Source organism: Drosophila albomicans, chromosome 3 (genome assembly GCF_009650485.2).
Source record: "Drosophila albomicans strain 15112-1751.03 chromosome 3, ASM965048v2, whole genome shotgun sequence".
Lineage (NCBI taxonomy): Eukaryota > Metazoa > Arthropoda > Insecta > Diptera > Drosophilidae > Drosophila > Drosophila albomicans.
In genome coordinates this window covers 21,815,078-21,835,738 of record NC_047629.2, presented here as the reverse complement: position 1 = coordinate 21,835,738, position 20,661 = coordinate 21,815,078, and the positions used below count along the sequence as shown (strand labels likewise).

Below are 20,661 nucleotides of genomic sequence, written 5' to 3'. Positions count from 1 at the left end.
TGTATTTTTAATGTTTTGTTTGGTTTTATTTATAGCCGACCGATTGGCATTTAGAATGTGAGTTTGTTTGGATAGTTTTGAGTCTAGATTTCGGGTTGATTGAACCAAAAACGATGCGACTGTTAGTTAAGTAGCTTTTGCCATTCTCAATCTGATTTGTATCACAAGAGGCGGAAGAGCTGACAGCTCCACAAAGTGAAATTCCAATGGTGATGTAACAACAACATCAACAACAACAACATACATATGCATATCATCGTGCAGTGTTTCGGTTTTGCCAAAAAGGGTTAAGAACAGGAACAACATGAACATGAGCTCAACAGAGAACTGCGAGCTGTCCGGGCCGATGATTTACGACAAAGTTACTTTAGAATATTCAATCAGAAAACCTTTTAAAATGCCGCAAGGCCAAAGTTCTACTCGTAAAAGCTGGACCATAAAAGTCAAAGCCAAAAACCAAAATAAAAAAAAAAAAACGAATATAACGAAGGCAAAGGCCGCTTGCATAGCACATGAAATATGAGCGCAAATTATAAACAGACGTCACGTCAAAGGATTAACAAGCAGTACCTTAGTCCCCCCCTCCGCTTGACCAAACCAGCTATCAACAACAGCCCCAAAGCGAGTCCGAAATAAAAATCAAATGAATCAAACGTCGAGCCGAGGCGACTTTGATTTCAAGGAAGTCTTCATCGTTGTCGTCGTCCGATCCGCTGATTTGATTTTTATGACTGCCAACCTGAACCTTTTCTCTTTATTTTTGTTATTTTTCAAGCGAAAACGCAGCAGAGCGATTAAAATCTAACAAATTTTTCTCAGCCTCGCAACGCGACAAGGGCCGCCATTTATTCCAGGCGGGGGAGCGAAGAGGAGGAGGCGGAGGGACAAGTGAACAAGACGCGTTAAATGGTCAACACCCAACACGGACAGCGCCTGAAGCTTCAGTTTCAGCTTAAGCTGAAACTCATACTCATACTCGAGACTCAAACTCAAACTCAATTTTAAAATGCAGATTATGTGCGTTGATTAAATATTGTTTTTTAATTTCTTTCTGCGTCTCAATGGGAAATTAAAAATGCAAAGCCAAATGCAGCCAAGGGAAATGCAGTCAACTTGTTGTTCTTGCTGTTGTTGTATTCAGTTTGTTTTGGTTTTTGTTGTTGTTGCTGTTGATTTTTGCGTTTTGTGCATGCCACGCACGTCGCGCTTAATAATAAAAAAACATTTATAAAATTGAAAAAGAACAGCGCGGCGTTGGGTTGGGTTAGTGTTGTTGTGGTTGTTGTTGCGGTTGTTATTGCTGTTGCTGTTGCTGGTGTCGGTGTCGGTCAAGGCGTAGCCAAAGCAGCGCCGCCTATCGAGAGGTTTATGGCTCGAACATTCGCCTTTCGACTTGACCGGCAACAGACGCGAGTACATCAAACAAACGTCAATCTGATACCCTGCACTCTACAGTGTTCTATGGGGTAGATTCGTGTGTGTGCTATAAACTGATTTAGTTAATGTAGCGTCGTAAGGTATTTTCTTGGCAGGTCAAGCGTAATTGGCTTAAGTTAAAGTTCTTTTACTGTTCTGGCTGCTATCTTATCAAGCTCAAGTTTGTTGCCTAAGTCTTTTGTTTTCGACTGCGTTTGCCGCATCGCTCTTTATCAACTTTGTGGAAATCGCACTTATAACGGTCTGCATTTGAGTGTGTGTATATATGTGTGTGTGTGTGTGTGCATTTATCAGGAAATTGTTTGTCGGCTTAAAGATTTGCATAAGAGACAGCGACGACTCAAGAGTCTGCGCAGAGTCTTTGTGCGTGTGCCAATTTTAGCTACAGCCCACGCCAAAATCTCATCCATAACTCAAACGATGTTGTATGTAAATGAGCTGCAATTGGAACTGAGGCTGCATATGGTTCTCCAAAAAGAAAATAAAAAATTAGCTGCAACTTTTGTTAGCTTGCACTTTTTTGTTTTTTGTTTTTTTTTGGGGCGGCCTTTCTTTGGAAAGCAGCGCGCGCGTTGCACGTTGATTGATTGCCTTGGCCATTGTATGGAGGCAGTGTGTGGCAAGTACTGGTTGGTAGATAACTGCGTACTTACTATATACATATATGCGGGCTCTGCTTCCCTGGTGCGGGCCTAACCTTTTGCACTGCACTCGCTTCGCTACGAGTTGTGCGTTGTGCGCTGTGTCTTGACTTTGACGCTTCGTTTCCTGCGCAGCATTTTACGCTTAATTTGGCTTTGATTGATGTTTTAGGCTGGCTTTCGGCTTGGGGTTTATTTTGCGCGTTCACTCGCTCGCTCGCTACACTCAAACTCTCTTACGAAAATTAGTTAATTTTACTGCCTGCGTTGGTTCACTGAACTCCACTCACACTCACAATACACAGCTGCAATGACCGATAGTTGCTACAAAAGTTTGCTGGGTTGGGGCTGCCCTCAGTTAAGTGATAATTTTCATATTGGAGCCTGACAAACATTTAACATTTATTTGTTGCAGCCTCGCATTCTGATGTCTTGTCTCTTGTGTCTCTCTCAACAGCTTTGACCCAGTTAACTGTGCGGGCTGCCGCATTGTAGTTTTTGTTGGACACTTTCCAGCTAGCTGACACACAGGTTGGAAAGCAATTAATTACATTGCCAACTTGTACGTGGCCACAATGAAATTGTTAACAGCAAACAGCTCAAAGAGCGCGCGCGTCAATCAATCAGTCCGTCACTCTCTCAGTGAGTCAATCCAAGAAATACAGTCAATGGCCTCAACAGCAGCCGGTTGCTATATATATTTTGTTTTTTTTTTTTTTTTACTTTTTGGGTAGTTCCCAGTTCCCTGTTCTCAAACTGTTTTTCTAGCTGTCATGTTGGCGCTCCAGGTGCCATTATTTATTTGGCAAACGCGACAAACAGAAAATAAAATCTAACAAAACAAAAGAAATGAAATGAATAGAAAACAAAACAAAACGCTGGCCACACCAATTAGGATACACAAACGCGAGCACATTTTTCATTCGATCTCCTCTGCGGAAAGTTGCCAATTTGGCTTTCATTTTCAGGGGGACCCTATCGGTGGAAAGTTCTCATGTTACGCTACGATTCGCGATATATACCCTTAATAGGTCTCAGGTCCCCAGCTAACAATGCTGCACTCGAATAACAAGGACAGTTCAGCATAGAGCAGCATTCTAATAGGAGCAAAGTCACTGCCATTACCATTGCCACAGACGTAGACGTAGACGTAGCCGTAGACGAAGACGAAGACATTGCCACTGACACTGGCTGCGTTCGCATCGCAAAGAAACAAAAAAACAATAAGCAAGGGCAGCGCAGGCGAAATCGAGGAGAGAATTCAGGCAAATAAACCAAACCAAAAAAACCGAACAAACAAACATAAAAACGACTTGCAGCATCACGTTTCACGAATTCGCGGCAGAACACGTCCCTGTTCCTGGGCGCATTAAATGCAAACAGGCAAACCGACGACACCAGCAACAGCAGCCACAACAACAACAACAACAACAACATCCATGCCTTAACCCCAAACCGAAACTCAAACCAAAATTGAAATAAACAACTGCGCGGACAATAAGTAAAAGTTTGCTACAGTTGCAACGACTCCAGTTGCAGCCGATGAGGCGACTCCTCACTAATCTTTGCAGCGTATGCGCAGAGATGCGGCTTATTCTCATTGTTTGCCCCATCTCCCTCCTTCCTCTCTCCACCTACTTCTAGTACAATTGGCAGTCAGTGCCCCACAGTGCAGCGCAACGTACCGCACCACCCGTTGCACGCTTTGGGGGCGCACGTTCGCATCCAACCAAAGAAATATGGAGAGAAAATTGCCATGAACTCGCACATTGCACATCGATTTTGCTTCTATTGGCCTGGGAGCAGCAGCAGCAGCAGTAATATTCTATCTACTATTGTACGATGTGACGGGTATTATAAGTTGAGCCAGTTGTTTGTCAATACAAAGCACAGCCAATTTGCCGTAAGTAGCCCCCAAATTCCACAGCTTACATGTGGAATGTTGCATAAGCAGCTAGTAAATGATGGAGAAAGTTTTGTTTGTACTTTCTGGGCAAACTCCATTTTAAATGACTAAAGAATAAAAGTGGCATTTTAATTAAATTCAAGTCAAATATTGTAATTGGGTTCGCATTACATTTAAGCACTATTCTTTAAGAGGTATACGTAGGATATTTTGTTATTAAATGTTTTTAAATTTTGTTGTTGTAAATAGAACTAAAAGTTAAAAAAATGAAGTGATGTATTTATACATATCACATTAAACCCTGCGCTTGAACAAATAGCATATCTTTTTTTACATTGTTTAAGTATAATATTATAGAAATCAAAAAGTGAAAGAGGAAATAAAGTTACATATTCATAAATGTAATATCGTTATCGATTTGTGCTGTCTGAAATAAGCTGTGACCTATTGTATATAAAACATGCAAGTGAAATATCTTTATACTTCTTAGTAATACATATTGAATGTATCAATAACAATCTATGCAAATGTAATTTCTCAGTCAAAAAAATGCATTTGAAAAATAAATTTATATTCTTCATCAAAAAATACATTTAAAATGCATATTTATATTCTTAATAATTTATTTAATGCCAGCTCATTCAACTCTCTTGCGATTTGAATACTATTGCTTAGGGTATGCTTTGATGCCATGTTCATCCTTTGTCTGGCTTTCTAATCTTGTTCCTGGATAAAGTGAAAATGTGCGCAGCTTTCCTTCTGTTCTGCAATTTACTTTTGGTTTTTTTCTTTTCAATCAGCTTTGTTTTTTTTTCTTGTGGTTGTTGTTTCCCTTTATTTTTTGGGTTTTTTCTTTGTAGTGATTCAGTTTTCAGCTTTTGCTCTGCGCTAATTTATCACTTGCCCACGTGATGCATGTGGGTTGTGTGCTGCTTTTGGCTTTATTGCTACTGTGGATGCTGCAACAACAACAACATTGGTGTTGTTAATGTTGTTGTTGTTGCTGATGTGGCTGTGTTGCAGTTGCACAGTTGCATTGAACTTATCGAAACCGCACAATCAGCACTGGCAAAAAGAGGCACAAAGCCCAATCACTGAAAGGCAGCTGGCAACCGCTGATGATGATGATGCTGCTTCTGCTGCTGCTGCTGCTGCTCCTGATGCAACTGCAACAGCAACTCGAATGCGACTCCAGTTGGCTGCTGCTCCTGCGGATGCGGATGACTGCAGAGTTACAATTTCAAAACAAATAAATTCATGCTGCAGGCTAAAAAGGGCAGCCCAATGGACGAGCCACAGACACTGAGAACTGCAAACTGAAAACTGAGAACGCTCAACGGAAAATCGAGAACCGAGAACCGAGAACTGAAAACTGAGCTAAGCCCAAAGCAAACAAATCAAGGAGCAGCCAGTCAGCCAGCCATAGACATGGATCTGAACCCCTGGATTTGCCTGCAGTTAAAGGAACGCAACGAGGAAAAAAAGAAAACATTGAGGCTTGACTGCAATTGTTCTGCTTGCTGTTTGTCTTGCCCCCGCCGACTGCTGTCTGCCATTTAAAAAACAGCAGCAATTATTGCTAGATACACACACACACCATAACACTGAGACACACACTCGACACTGCCAGCGGTGCTAGTTTTTGTGCTCATTTCAGCAAACGGCGGCTACAATAATAATTCCCCCCCTCTAAACGCCCCCAGAGGACTTTTTTTTTTTGGGATGGGACTTGGTCTGGGTGAAATGGTGGCTGCCAAAGGGGGTTGCAGCTCATTTGCATGCCGCTTGGCCGTGGCAATGTCGTGTTCAATGCGCTGCTGCAGCTGCTCCCAGTTCCCAGCTCTCAGCTCTTGATTTCATTTCAATGCATGTTTAAATCCCAAAGTCAATGTGGGATTCGTTTTGCGAACTGTTGCTGACCCGAACGACGACGCAGGACACATCCATATGCATGCTTTGATTTCGTTTTCGATTTCAATTTCATTTGTAGGATTTTTGCATGGTTGTTGCTGTTCGTTGCAGGTTGCAGGTTGCAAGTTTGCATTGTTGCCGCTTTCATGAAAGTTAAGAGCAGCTTTTGCATGTTGCCCTCGAGCTGCTGCTTTTGTTGGCTGCTGTTGATGTTACGACGGTTGTCGTTGTTTTGGTTGCTGTTGTTGAGTATCTTTTGTTCTGGCATTGCCATTGTCAACATTTTTGTTGTTTTCTTTTTTTGGCGTGCTTAGACCATGACCATGCCCACATGACAGCCTCTTCTAGTCGCAGTACCTTTGGCTTTGTTTATCTATGCAAAACTTTCGTTCTTTCGCATAAGTTTTGCTTCTTTGCGTTTTGTTTACCTTTTTGTTTACCTTTCCCCCACCCACACTTGTTGTCTTGTCTTTTGCCAACTTGTTTAACTTGTCAAAATGCTTGTTTGTCTGTCGTTGTCGTTGTCGCTGATGTTGTTGTTACAGCTGTGCACTAGTGGCAATTACATTTAAAGCTTGTTGCAACTTAAGCACATACCAATAGTAAATTGCACCAATTTCAATCTCATAAATATCACCTTGAACCTCACAGCCACAGTCTCCGCAAAAGCCACAGCTGGGCAAGGTCATGGCTTAAAGACACACACACTTACATACACATAAACACAAATAAACAAACGACCATTTGGCCAACAATGATGCAACAAATTCGATTGGCTGCTGCCCCTTTGAACAAAGCATCGACTAACGTAATTTAATAAAACGTTTAGACGATTAGATTCGTTTGTATGCACTAAAATGTAACCATTAGATACGCTATCTACACACACACAACAATACACATACAAGCACACATACAGACACAAGTGCAGGCGAAGCAAGTGCAAGCAAAGCTAAGACTTGAGCTTCCATTTGGCAGCAGCTGCTGCACTTGCTGAGGCCAAAACGCTAACGAGCCTTTGGCCACGCTCTGCAGACCTGCCTCGTCTCCCTCTCCTCCTCTCAACCGCCCTCTCCCCCCAATCTTTCGCTCAATAAGAGCATGCAGCTGTTGTCCGTGTCGAGACAGCGACGCTCCCTTTTACTTGATGCTGGTTTTACTTTTCTGCTGCTGCTGCTGCTGGAGGACTTCGTCTGTCTGCCTTGGTTGCCTCGCTTCTTGCCTGCCTCAACTGCCCTCTGGTTGCTGCCCCTGCGGCATGGTAAATCTGCGCTGCCAATCGCTGAAATTATTGCGCTCAATCTTTGTTATTAGATTAACTTCTATTTTGTTTTCCTATTTGACTTTGCCATAAAAACGAATCGAGCCTGAGCCTCCTTAATGCCCTTACCCAAATGGGGCATGACTGCCGAATGCAACTGTCAAGCTTAAATTTAAGTGAAAACCTTTGCAATTGCATTTAAAGTCAAATGGGTAACAAAAGCAAATGTCTAGCTAAAGTAAACACATGAAGCTCACTACATTCATTGTTGTAAAACGGTGATTATATTGGACCTTCAAATGAAAATATATCTTAGACTTGTTATCAAGTTAAACAAAATTTGCAGTGAATAATCAAAAAATATAAAAAACAATTCTAGAATTCTGAGTTTTTTTGGCAGAGGAAAACCAAAAAATGAGAAGCCCCAAATTATGTTAATAAAATATAATAAATGTTTGTCTATGTTAAATGTGTAGTTCATAACTGAATTTAAAGAAAGAATCGCGGAGAAAGAGTGAGAAATGTTTGGTTATGTTTAGTATATATTTTTTATAGCTATGCATTAAAAAAAAGAATCGCAAAGATAGAGACACTAAAAGTCAGTCAATTTCAAGTCATAATTGCAAGATATGGTTATAAATACATATAATAAATGTTCGTTTGATGTTCAATTCCTTTTATTACTGAATTCAAAGAGAGAGTAGCATAGTGAGAGATCGATTTGTAGAGCATTTGAGATTCGTTTTGCTGGCAGTATATCAAATTTAGCTTGTTATCTTTTTGCTGCTGCCGCTTCTGCTGTTACAGTTGTTGTTTGAAAAATGAAAGTGCGCCTGGTCAGTCGCTGTTGCCATTGCTGTGGCTGTGGTTGTGGTTGTGGCTGTGGCTGGTGTCTGTGGTGTTGCCTCCTTTCTTTAGTCTGGTGGCATTAGGCAATGTTGCATTAGCTATGCTCGCCTGGCATTCGGTTTTGGCTTCATTTGTTTTTACGGCCTGCATTTTGTATCCATTGCCATTACGAGACAGCAGTGCATCTGCACTGCCTGCAACTGCAACATTGCAACTGCTGCAACAACTTCTTCCCTTTGTCGTCGTCTTCTAGTTTTATCTGCGGCTTTGGCTGTGGTTTTATCTGGCCAAAATGCAATGCGAGTACGCGATGAGTTTGTGCCTGTTTTGGGTCTCCTAAATTGGTTTTGTGTTGCCTGCCATGTTGCTGGCGCATCAATTGAACGGCAAACAGGCAATCGGCAACAGCAACACCAACAACAGCAACAACAATAAGTTGCGCGTTGCTTGCAGCAACGTGGCATGCTGTAACTTGGCCATTGTCGGGGGGCCATCGACTGCAAGCGTCTATTCTACATAGCAAAGTTTTAGAAAGGCAACAACTTTCCTTGCAGCAAGCCATGATGCGGTCATAGACTTGCAACTTGCCACTTGCCACTTGCCACTTGCCACTTGCCACTTGCCACTTTGCAACCTGCAACTTTCGCCCCGCCAAAAACTCGATAATAATGATGTTGCAGCAGCCTGTCGCACGTTTTTTTCTTTGTCTTTCGCTCTCTCTGTCTATGCATGTGCTTGTTGCATAATTAGAGAACTGTCATGCGAATATGATTCCAATTAAGAAAGAGACAGAAATAGAGAAAACATATAGAGAGAGAACTCTCGAACTCTGTTTAAAACTCATTAAGTTTTGGTTACCAAAAATTGTTTAATGAATGCTGCTCAAGAGAACCGACTCAATTGCTCATTAGATGCGGGGTATTTATGCTTTGCTTTATTAATGAGGGAATTTCTCAGACCCTTTTACGCTACCCTATACCCTTTTTAATTCCCATCTTCTTTCCCCCTGCTTTTGTTCTTTCGGTAGCATTTGCCATTTCGTGTTATGAAGCCCTGTGACAAGTGCGGCGTAATTGAAAGAAATTAAAAAGGAAAAACACAAAGCTGCAACAGTTTAACGACAGCGACAGCAACTTGAACGGCAGCAGCAACAACAATAGTAATAGCAACGAGCAGCAACAGCAACAGCACATATTAAATGATGATGATAATGTGCCACGGAAGTGGGTTAAGCTGCTTAAATGTTCTCTGCTCCGTTCTGACGTGGTTCGGTCTGACTTGTCTTCGGTCGAGTTTGAGGCTGGGTTTGGTCTGGTTGGTTGTTGGCTAGCAAGCAGGCCGGCGGCTCTTAACAAAATCATTTTCGTACGTGAGTTTGCTCGGAAGATTTTGCCAGCCACAGAAATTGTCGTGGTTGTAGTTGCTGCTATCGTTGACGTCTTTTGCTCTTTTAAATGCATTAAAATGAGCACGCATCAAAGTAAAGCTGGCCGCAATTAAAACAGAGAAAGTGAATAATACCCTGCCCCAAAAGATACATCTTAGCATACACACACATATACACACATGACCTGCAGATACATTAACTGTAAGTGCCTGACATTTGGTAGCTTTTACTCACGTGCCGCAATTCTATTTGGGGTTTATGGGGTCGATGTTGCCCTTCGCGCGCTTACCTGCAATAACAAGAAGAAACAAAAATGAAAAAATAGAAAATTTTGAGATAAAAACATCAACAACATTTACGTGTAAATGCTTAACAACAGCAACGGCAATTAAATTAATAATAATAATTATAATTTTAATGTTGATTTCTTTATGTGGCAATAACTTGTTTTGCCAGCATGGTTTAATTTTTTGTTAACGGATGTGTTGCAAGAGTGATGCGCTGATTTAAGATTAAGCAACATAGAAAAGAAGATCACAATTCTTGTATCAATTTGTAGGGTATATAAAAGTCAAGCACTCTATATAGATACACTTGATTGTAATTACTGTTCGTTTTAAAGAGAATTATTGACTGAGAACTGCGGGTAACACAAAGCAGAAGAAGAAGCCATAGAGAAAAAAGAAGTGGAGAATAAAGTAAATCAAGTTATTGCTGCCACTTTAATTAGTGTCAACAGCGGCCAACAGGTGGCGCATAGCAATTATCAATTTGCAATTTCTATGCAAGAGCACTCGATAAAAAATAATTGAAACAAGTTTCGCGGCATTTAATTTGTATGAAAATAGACTTGGCCACGCTGTGCGGACATCTTTTGAGGCCTAGACAACGACGTTGCAACGAATGATGCTGGTGCTGCTGCTGCTGTGGCTGTGGCTGAGGCTGTTGCCTGTGGCTTAATGAAAACTTGGCGCCTGCTGCTCTCCGCATTCTTCACTCCACACTTCAGTCTCCATCATCATTGTCGTCGTCGTCGTCATCATCTTTGGGAGCTGGAGAGCGTCAAGTGTTTTAAATTGAAAATTTAATTAAAGAACTTTGCCATAGCCTAAGCCTTGTCTGCTGTTCCCTTCCCCTCGCCTTCTCCTCTTGGCTCAGCTGTTGCCCGGCATAAATTAGCCAAACAAAAGCTTATTGAACTCAAGGCGCCGTCGCAGCAACAAGCTGTCGACTGGCTTCATGGTCAAAATCACCGCAAATCGCTGTCAATAATAGCCAAAAAAAAAAGAAGAAAAAAACCGGACCGCAGAGGCAAAGGCTTAATTTGTAGCGGACTTAAGTTATATATTCACACGCTTTTGATGCCAATTTTAAACAATTGCCCTACGTCAACGCGCTTGGCCAAGTCACGCTTATGGCCAGTCCCCAAAAATGGCAAAAGGCGACAAACACTTCGAGCTCTTATGAGGCTGATAGTAATGAGTCCGAGACTGTGCGCAATCAACTTGGTAATGAAGGTGTAACATGGAGCTTGAGAGTTGAGTGCAGTTGAGACATGGCTTTATTAGGCTCATTTTAGCTCAGTTTTAGCATAGGTTCTAAGCGTTAATTAAAGCTCAGCGAGTTAATACCCTGGCAGCTTATGTTTGCCCAACCGAAAATGATCAATAAACTATCAACAGCTGTCAGTCAGTCAGTCTTGCGGCAATGTTTAGTTGTTGCCTAGACTTCAGACGGACCATTATGTCTGCGGACTTTTGGGCCGGGCTAACAGAGACAGAGACTCAAGCTGTCTCTCAGTTTGTCTGCTGGCTTGTTGCCATTAACTTAAATGACATAAGCATAAAGATTTACGCCACGAAAATGGCAAGAAATCAAATGCTGTCAGCCAGAGTGTCAAATTTGTAATGAGGCAAACACTGAGACCTCTCAAAACACACACACAGAACTCGAACTGAAATGTCGCCACGCCCGATTGTTGAAATGCCTTTTGATTAAAGAAGTTGTCACTGCGAAAGACTCGCATGATTCCCCCTCCTTCCCTTCGATCCCCTCGAAGCGATCAAGTGGTAACAAAAGCTGCTTGATAATTGCGCGTGGGCGCCCCCGTTTTTAGTATTATCATTATTATTATTGTTCAGCTACATCTCGATCACATTTATTGTTAGCCACAGCGATTTGCATAGAGCCAGAGACCTGATCTGAAGCATTATAGCCTTGAAGTGTGTTTCATGCTTGCGTATTATTGTAAACTCTTTAAAGCCTTAAACAAACACACACACAAACACCGAAGACTAGCAACAAAAGGCAACGGCCTTGCCAGGGCATCATAGCAATAAGCAATTTGAACAACAGCAAATTGCAGCAGCATCCACAATTAATAATTTCTCTTTCAATTCGTTACAATCAAAACAAATAAGTATATGGTTTAGTGCGGGGGTGGGCGTGGCTGCCTCTACCGCCCACATGGAATGCTTGTTATGAACCGGGAAACAATTATCTTGATGTCGTCAAAAGCCATCGCCATCAAGCAATCATCATCGACATCTCCATCTCCATCCACTATAAATTCACAGCCACAACATGAATGCACTTCCATTTAATGAGACACACTCAACACACACACAAACCCTCACACACAGACGCACATCGATACCATCATAATAAGAGTAAAACAAAAAAAAAAACTTTCATTTGTTTCGCTTACTCAACATAATGAAAAACGGCGACAGGGAAAAAACCAGCAGCAGCAACTTATAGGAAAAGCAAGTAAAAAATCTACAGTCGAGTGTGCCCGACTGTGAGATACCCGCTACACATTTTTAATGAAAGCAAAATAGTGTGGTATTAATTTTAAAGTATTGTATACCAAATTAATATACCTCAAAAATACTAAAAATATATCAACGCCAACATTCGGAATTTTGATACAGTACTACTTTCAAAATACACCATAATCTGTAAAATATACCAGATTGTCAGCCAGCGCAACTAAAATTATTGTCTGATTGCTATCAAATTTTAAGGAATCATAAAATTTATAGTTATTGTATGTACACACACAACACTTATGTAGTGGAGTATGAAAAACAGCAGCAACCAACTTATAGGAAAAACATCAACAAAGTTTAACGAAGTGTGAATTACACTATGCAGCATTAAGTGCTTAAATGGATGCTGTCAACTCTTTATTAAATAAATGATATAAGTAAATGAACTTGCTTATTTATATGTAATATATTTCTAATGAGCTTTTGATTAGCCAACCAGCTGTCAGTTGCAAGCAACTCTTTTGGGTTGACAGTTCTCAGTTAGGGTATTTGCAAACGTTTAATATGCAAACATAAATTGAGGCTGGTTGCTTGCTAGTTTGTGTGTGGGCTGAGCGGTAACTTTTGATGCCTAGACCTCGCCCTTATCCCACCACAGCTTTTGCCACCTCATGCTGTCAGCGCAGGGCTGCGTAGGTGGCAAGTTTTGAGAGCTGAGCTGCATTTGTGATTAGAGCATTTGATAAGCTTTAACGGCAAGCCTAACCCATAGCTCGGTTCCAGGCTCTGTGCGAGTGTATATCATATGCAAGTGGGTTGACTTTAATGTTCGTCTCAGATTTCCGCTTTGGCATTAGACGATTGATAGCTGCAATAGCAACAGCAGCAGCTGATGCAACTGAAGCAACATTTGGGGCCAATGATGAAGACAAATGTTAAGTGCGCGACATTTTCACTGTCAATTAGCGCCTAGGCTGAGAGACTAAATTGCAGCTGTGTGTTGTTGTTGTTGTTGATATTGTTTCTGTTGCTGTTGCTGTCGCTGTTGCTACTGTTGCTGATGTTGCTGACAGTTAAATAACGCAAACGTGCCGAGTTGCAATTGCTTGTTGCTGCTGTTGCTGATGTTATTGTTGTTGCACCGCCAAGCACGTAACTCAATAACGCGCACATTCTAACAGCAGCAGCAACAACAACAGAAGTCAGAACAACAACGATAGCAGCAACAACAACAACAACAATTAAGCTAACAATGTACCACACACAAGTAAAAGTTGTTGTTACTGTCGACTCGACTCGACATAATGAAAATCTGCTGCAGCCACACCCCCCGCCTCTAGTTCCTGCCTGCTGCTTGCTGCTGCAACAAAGTGGAAATTTGCCCAGTGTGCACTGCTCTCTGCCAATGCCTCTTACCGCCCCTCTCTCGCTCGCCACTCTCTTGGGAAATTGTCTAATGAAAAGCTGCTGTCGACACAAACGAAGCGTGGCCAGAGCAGAAGTGTAAAAAAAAGCATTGCACGTTGTTGGCAAGCGGGAATTGAGTTAGAGCCGAGGGTTTGGGCACGGATTGCAAGCAGCAGCTGTAAAGCGGGCTGCAGGGAAGGCAATAAAGCGCCATCGATTAAGCCTTAAATACTTTGATGATGCTGCTGCTGACGATGAAAGCCTTTCCATCCTGTGAAGACAAAAAGACCCAATGAATGCACTAAGAGCAAATAGAATTTGAAAAGGTTTTGCTAGCAACATTTTTTTTGCGATTCCACACACATATCAAGTATCATGGCAAAGTGTGGCTGACTTTTAATAGTGTATTTGAGAAAGCATTTGGAGTTCTCAACCGCTCTCTCTGCGGCAGCTGATGGCTTCATTATGACAGCTTAAATTATTGGTGTTGCTGCCAATGATGATGATGATAATGATAATGATGATGATGGGGCAACGCGGCAGAAGGCCGCGGCTGCCACAAGAAATGGCTTAAAAGCGCTTGATGGCCTAATGGTTGGCAGCTGCCAAGCGTTAATTATATGGTCAGCACTTCAATTGCACTCCAATTGGTATTGGTATTGGGTTTGGGCTTTTGCTTGGGTTTGGGTTTGGTTTCAGCTGCGCCCACATTTGCCGCTCTTTATTATTTGCATACCCTACTCCTTCCCCTTTTGCTCTTCTCTTGTTTCTCCTCTCGCATTGTTGGCTTCATTGTCATGGCTTTTGCAAATTGCTTGGCTTGGCGCAATCACGACAAATTCTTGGCGTGAAATTATTTTGGCAACAGCTTCTTTTGGCCATGAGCATGAGTGGCTAACAAATGAAATTATTTTCATATTTAAGCAAGCGAGAGCTGCTAACTTATGGCCCCAGCCGAAGTCTGTCTTGGCTTGGTCTGGCCGAGAAACGTATTGCTTTTGCCAACGCTGCCAAGTGGTATGCCGTTGTCTATTGTCAATGAGTTATGGAGCATTACGGCGCAAGTTTTAGCTAACTGCTAAGCAAATTGCATTTCGACTGGCAACGCGCAAAACTTGCAACTCGCAACTCACAACTCACAAGTTGTAACTGCCGACTGCCAACTTTGCAATAAGGAACTAAGGAACTGAGTCAGGTTTGCTCTTTTTTTAGTGGGAGGAGCAGCGAATCAGGAACTGAAAACTAGCTAAAAATTGCGAAGGTGAAGTTCGTTGCACCCGCTGGCAAAGATTACAAGCTGCCAGTTTGCAAGTTTTGCCATTTGCAGTTGCAACTTGGCAGTTGGCAGTTGGCAGTGGCAAGTCGTCATCGTTGTCTGGCCAGACGCGGGCAAATAAATTGATTGATTTATGCCATGAGCCCTGCAGACAGTCGCGAGATCTTCAGCTGCTCATGGGTTCTGTTTTTTTTTTGTGTTTTGTTTGCTGCGCTGTTTGCTGCTTTTAATTATGGGCGTGCAGCTCTTAAAGTCAAAGCCAAAGCCACAGCCCCAACTCCCAAACTCCCCACTCCATAAAGCGCAGACACAGCTCGAGCCATTAGCAATTTTAATTTATTTATGTATGCGCCGCAGCTTCGAGTGGAGTTGAAGTTCTCTACCCGAGGCGGGCAGCAGCATCTCCCCATGACTCTCTAGACTGTGTTGCCTGTTTGCTGTTTGTTGTGTGTTGTCTTGAAGCGTACGAATGTTTGCATAAATTAATTTCAAATGCACAAACATGGACTAGAACACCACTCGGATTGCATGTTATAACAAACAGTCGCAACAAGCGGACAGACGAATCAGACTCAACCCGAAGATACTCCAACTGCAACTCTCGACTCCCCATCTTCGGCTTCAGCTTCAGCTTCATCGTTTGAGTTAACTTTTCTCAATTTATTTCATGTGACATTTGGGCTAATTAAGTGCGCCAAATTGCAATTTACATGCACTTGACCATCAAATAAATTGTGAACAAAGTGATTTGTGCTCATATCATCGCCCCATAAGTCAAAGTCAAAAGCGCAAATTGCACATTGTGAATTGTGAATTGCGCATACGACGTGTTGCCAAATTATATGGCTAAAACATAAACGTTTTCTGTCTCTTTCACCGTTTGTCTTTTGCTTTTGCTTTTGTTGCGGCTTCTTCACTTTTAACACCTTCGGCGTTTGCTGTTATGTTGCCGTGTGCTGTGCTTATATTGATAATTAAAATAGAAATTAAGCAAGACGAATTTGTAAACAAAGCGTGTCTTTGTTGTAGTTGTTGTTGCATAACTGAGTTTCGGGTTAACCTTGAGCTCGCTTTTTTATTTTGTATATTGTAGTCAAAGCCACTAAATGAGTGATCATCTAAGTAAGTAAAAATATGTTTATGATGTGGCCATAGTTCTGGCCATATTTTAATTGCCTTTTCGAGCGGACACTTGCGGTATGAGCTATTTTATTGGCCAATTTGCATGCTGATTGCATTTACAAATTTAACATTTTTTTTTAATTGTTGGATTGCTCGAATGCTGCGATGCTGTCACGATTCAATTAATTTCTAATTTATGCTGCACACACGTGTTATGTGCGGTCCACGAGTGTGTGTGTGTGTATGTGTGTGGCAACTAATTATTGTTGGTAATTATTTATACATTCATTATTCACAATTGAAGTGCTCAATGCAATTGCTCAATTCATGCGTCGTGTGTCAGTCAGTCAGAGAGTCAGACAGATTGTTTTGAATAAGTATTTCCTGTGGTCAAACAACTTTCCAATACCGAAAATCCCTCTGTCAATGCGATAGAGACTTTTCTTTTCTTCTTTCTCGCCGGGCTAATTGCGACACCTTGGCACAATCAATTATGGGTTGGGTTCAGTTTCTGTTTCAGTTTGAGCTCTGAGTACTCAATCTTTATTGCATTTGTGCGCCTGTCACATACCAATGCCACGCCCCGCTCGAGTTCGAGTTCGAGTTCCAGTTTAAGTTTCGGTACGAGTGCATTGACAACTCTCTTAACTGATTGCCAAGCAGGCAGGCGGCTTTGTCCAATTGCGGACTTGTCAGCTGTCTGCATAGAATGGGAACGCGATAAGCATCTCGACAGCAATTTGAATACTTATTATTAGCTGGCTGGCATTATACATAGTAGTTAGATGGAGTCTTTAGCATTAGCACCGATGAGTCTGCGATACGGCGCGATCACATTGATGACTTCATTGACCTTGCCACCAACTACTTACTAGCCAGTTGCCACTTACCTTGGCAATGGTCACTAAAAAAATATAAATAACTTCAACACAGCTGACTTTTTATATGTGTACTTACAAGATTACTTTAAAAACTTTTATAAAAACATAAATGCTAGTTGGTAAGAGCACAGACTAAAACATACTCTGTGCAGTGCTTTGTTCACTTTTTATTCTCTTTCCAATTGTGTAGGGTATTAGCAACATTAGCTTCAACTAGTTTTGGAGTTTGGCTTTAATGACTGTTTGGAAAATTATATAGCGCCAGTTTGTAATAGTTACAACAACTCAACTGTGTGGTGTGTGTGTGTGTGTCTGTGGTAATTAAGTGCCAAGTGCTCGATTAGATGATTGCCTTCTGCCTGGAAGTACTCACAGTACTCACAGTACTCAACTCAACTCGACGGCGATCCCAGCAATCTTGGCATTCATTCAACTGTTCAGCTGTTGTTCATTTAAAATCTTGGTATGTGCTTATGCTTGTGCTTCTGCTTGTACTCTTCTTAAACATGTTTCCCCATCAAAAGTACAAGTATTATTTATCTATGTATGTTTTTTCAGTTTTTTGTTTTTTGTAGGCGCACACACATTAATCTAAGCTTAGAATGAGCCCGTTTATTTATAGCCATGCGCCAATCGCCATCAACGGGCAACAGATGAGTGGATGAGCAGCAACATCTATATATCTATCCAACTCTATATAGTATACACTCAGCCAAGTCAGTTAGTCAGTCAGTCAGCCAAGTCTTTTGCCAGCAATGATTAACTGTTGTACAAAAGGCGAATAACAGCTAGCAAACATTTTCAAATCATTTTCTATGATGCCCTCACTCGCAGCTAAGTCGAATTGTTCACAAGTTTTGCGCAAAACTTGTTCGATGTCATTCCCTGAGAAAGTTGAAAACTAACTCTCTGCTTGTGCATTCGCAATCTTGTCAAGTTGTTGCCTGAAGTTGGAATTTGTTGTAAAGCGGGAGAGAGAATACTTAAGTCTCTAATCTGCTATAATTAAAGAAAATCAGTAAATAAAATAAATAAAATTGCATGAAAATTGTAGATGTTATTGAAGAAATACTTCAATTACGCCGCTCTGGCTGACAATCTGGTATATTCTCAGCTTTATGGTATATTTCAAGTGTAGTACTTTAACGATATTCCAAATATGGAATTCGGTATATTAGTATTTTTGCGCTATATCTAATATTTGGTATACATTAGGAAAACTACCGCACTGTTATGATTTCTTTCACTAGGACACTCGAATGTGGCTTTATTACTTGTTAAATATTTCCATAGTGTATTTCACTATTCGTTTATTTAACCCAATGGTTTTTTCTTATTGTGGTTCTCGGTATTTTATTTTTGAGCTATTTGTTTGCTGCTTAAAAGTCAATTAATGGCTCTAAGTATGGGCTTTTCTTTCCGGCTCGCCGTCTCTTTGGGCAAGGTCATTGCACAATTATTGAAAAATTATTAATCATGGTTAAATCATAGGTAAATTGCTCTAGCTGGGTCACATGAAGCATGCACGTGTCGTTTGAGCCGTAGAGACCGCACTCACTATGTGCTCTTTTAACTGGGTCAGTTGACGTTGGCTTAGCTGCTAGGGGTGGCGTTGAGGCACGCCCACAAATTACGTGGCATCATCAATTTCATATTTAGCTTGTGTCGCATATGGCGCTGCATAGTGGAAAAGCCAAAGAGCTGAAGGCATGGCTCAAGAGTAGAGTCGAAGAGTCGTTGAATCGTCGTCGAATGCCGTTAGCCATAATTGACCATAATAACAAAAGTTAAGCGCAATGGCATTCGCCAGTCGCCTTTGAATATATGTTTGTATGTATGTTGTGTGTTTGTTATTGTTGTTATCGTATATGAGGTTGCACAGTTATCGTTGTTGTTGTTGCTGTGACATTAACCCAAAGCGGCCTCACATCTCGCATACCTCGCACGAAAAGTGCCGCAAATAAAACGTACGAAAAATTTAATTCAATTTAATAAGCGAATATGTTGCGTGCCACGTTTGCTGCACTCAGTTGTATCTTCCTCTCTCTATCTCTCGTACTCTCTCTTTTTTTATTATTTTATTTTTTTCTTTTGCTCTATGTGTCTGTGTAATGTGGCGCACTCGTGCATGCTTCAGAGCTTGAGCTCCACCAGATGCCTGAGATGACGATGTACGTTGGGAGGATGAAGCCTGTTCTCGGTGTACTCAGTGTATGAGTGTGCTTGGTGTGTGTAGTCATGCGTACACCTAAGTGTGTGCCAGCAGCAACTCCATCTCCATCTCGGCATAGGTTTTGGGCTCTACTCTGGGGTCTGAGGTCTGAAGTCTGGGGACTTCAACTGTCGGCCGCGGCGGGCGTTGCTCGCTCGTCCAAATGTGAAAATAATCGTAAAAGGCAATTAGCGCAAAATAGCTTTGACACTCATTCAAGTCAGCTGGCCATGTAGGTTACTGGTAGCTAGCTCCCCCATTACTCCACACACACACATACACTACACCAAAATGTCCCCCAGAGGGGGTCTCACTCTGTCTTTTGTTGGTCTAGGCAATTTTCGTTCACATTCGGTTTTGTTTCGGCGACTCTTTACATTAGCCAAATTAATTGTATGTAGGGCAGTGGAAACGTAATTTGGTCAGAATGCTTCGCTGACTCGCGTAATAAATCTAAAGGAACGTTAACTTTACGCCGCATAAATATATATGAATGTTGCAAAGTAGACTTTATTCGACGTGGAAGATAAAAGAGGGAAATGTAAATGTCAAGTTAAAATATCTATCTATATTTATGAGTGACCTTAATCTGTTTGAATTTCAGCTATCTATATATTTTATGTTAGAAATTCTCTATTAATTTAAAATTCATAATTTTTTGATTTATATTGCTTTCAGATGTATTACAAATTATTTCCCCATTTCTCTTTTTATTGTTCTAACATTCTATCAATCAATTTACTATCTGTCAGTAAAGAAATATAGAGTTTGTCAATTTTCGACACATTAATCCATGTGCAAATCCAGTGGTTTATTTTTAATCCGTCTTGTTACTTATTTCTGAACTATAACAATTTATACACTATATTTTAGCTTTTAACTTTCTAGCACAACATTGTTTTCTGTAGTTTTATTTTATATTTATATTCTTTACTGTAGAATTGAATACCTGAATATTCTGGCCTATTTATTATTTTATTCGTTTTGGAAGCTCTTCGAGTCTGTGTCGCGTTTGGCTTTGGCTTTGGCTTTGGCTCAAGTTGAAAGGCTTTTGGCCCCTTTTATGTGACCTTTAAGCCATTGTTTATGCAACCCTTTTGTCGTGCTTGAAATCTGAAATCTGGCAGCGTATCGCAGCCCCTTTATCTGCACTCGCTGCTCCCCTTCGAAGCAGCCCTTGCTTTCAGCCGGAGCATCCTGTCTGTTGCATTTTTAATAAAAGTGCCGCAAAGACTCGTACTCGCATGAGTTTTACTGGTGCTCTCGTATTACTCGAATTTTTATAAGCGCCTGCCATTTGATTTTATTTTTGTGTGTCAGCGCGGTGCTGAAAGTCATGCGGCCAACTTGAACCTGAGTCATGCAACAACGGCTGGCTGGCTGCCTGGCTGCCTGGGCCAGGTAGGGGCGCCACCAACAGCAACAGCAACAGCACACACTGGGCCACCTTCAGCAGTGTCATAGTCATGCCACAGAATGGGGTCTGTCTCTCCATATGACCAACATATTGTGTCGCAGTGGCGGACTGCTGACTGCTGCTTGCCACCGCTGCTGCTGCGTCAGCGTTGCACACCTGGGCATACTCGATGGCAATGGATTG

The 20,661-nt window shown here is 41.5% G+C and overlaps 2 protein-coding genes across 4 annotated transcripts in view; both read right to left on the bottom strand.

Moving 5' to 3' along the window:
- LOC117568815 (uncharacterized) overlaps nucleotides 1–20,661 on the bottom strand; it is a 154,695-nt gene that overhangs the window by 34,731 nt on the left and 99,303 nt on the right. The window lies entirely within an intron of this gene.
- LOC117567380 (probable serine/threonine-protein kinase DDB_G0278845) overlaps nucleotides 1–20,661 on the bottom strand; it is a 96,319-nt gene that overhangs the window by 14,274 nt on the left and 61,384 nt on the right. The gene's annotated exons all lie outside the window — the stretch shown is intronic.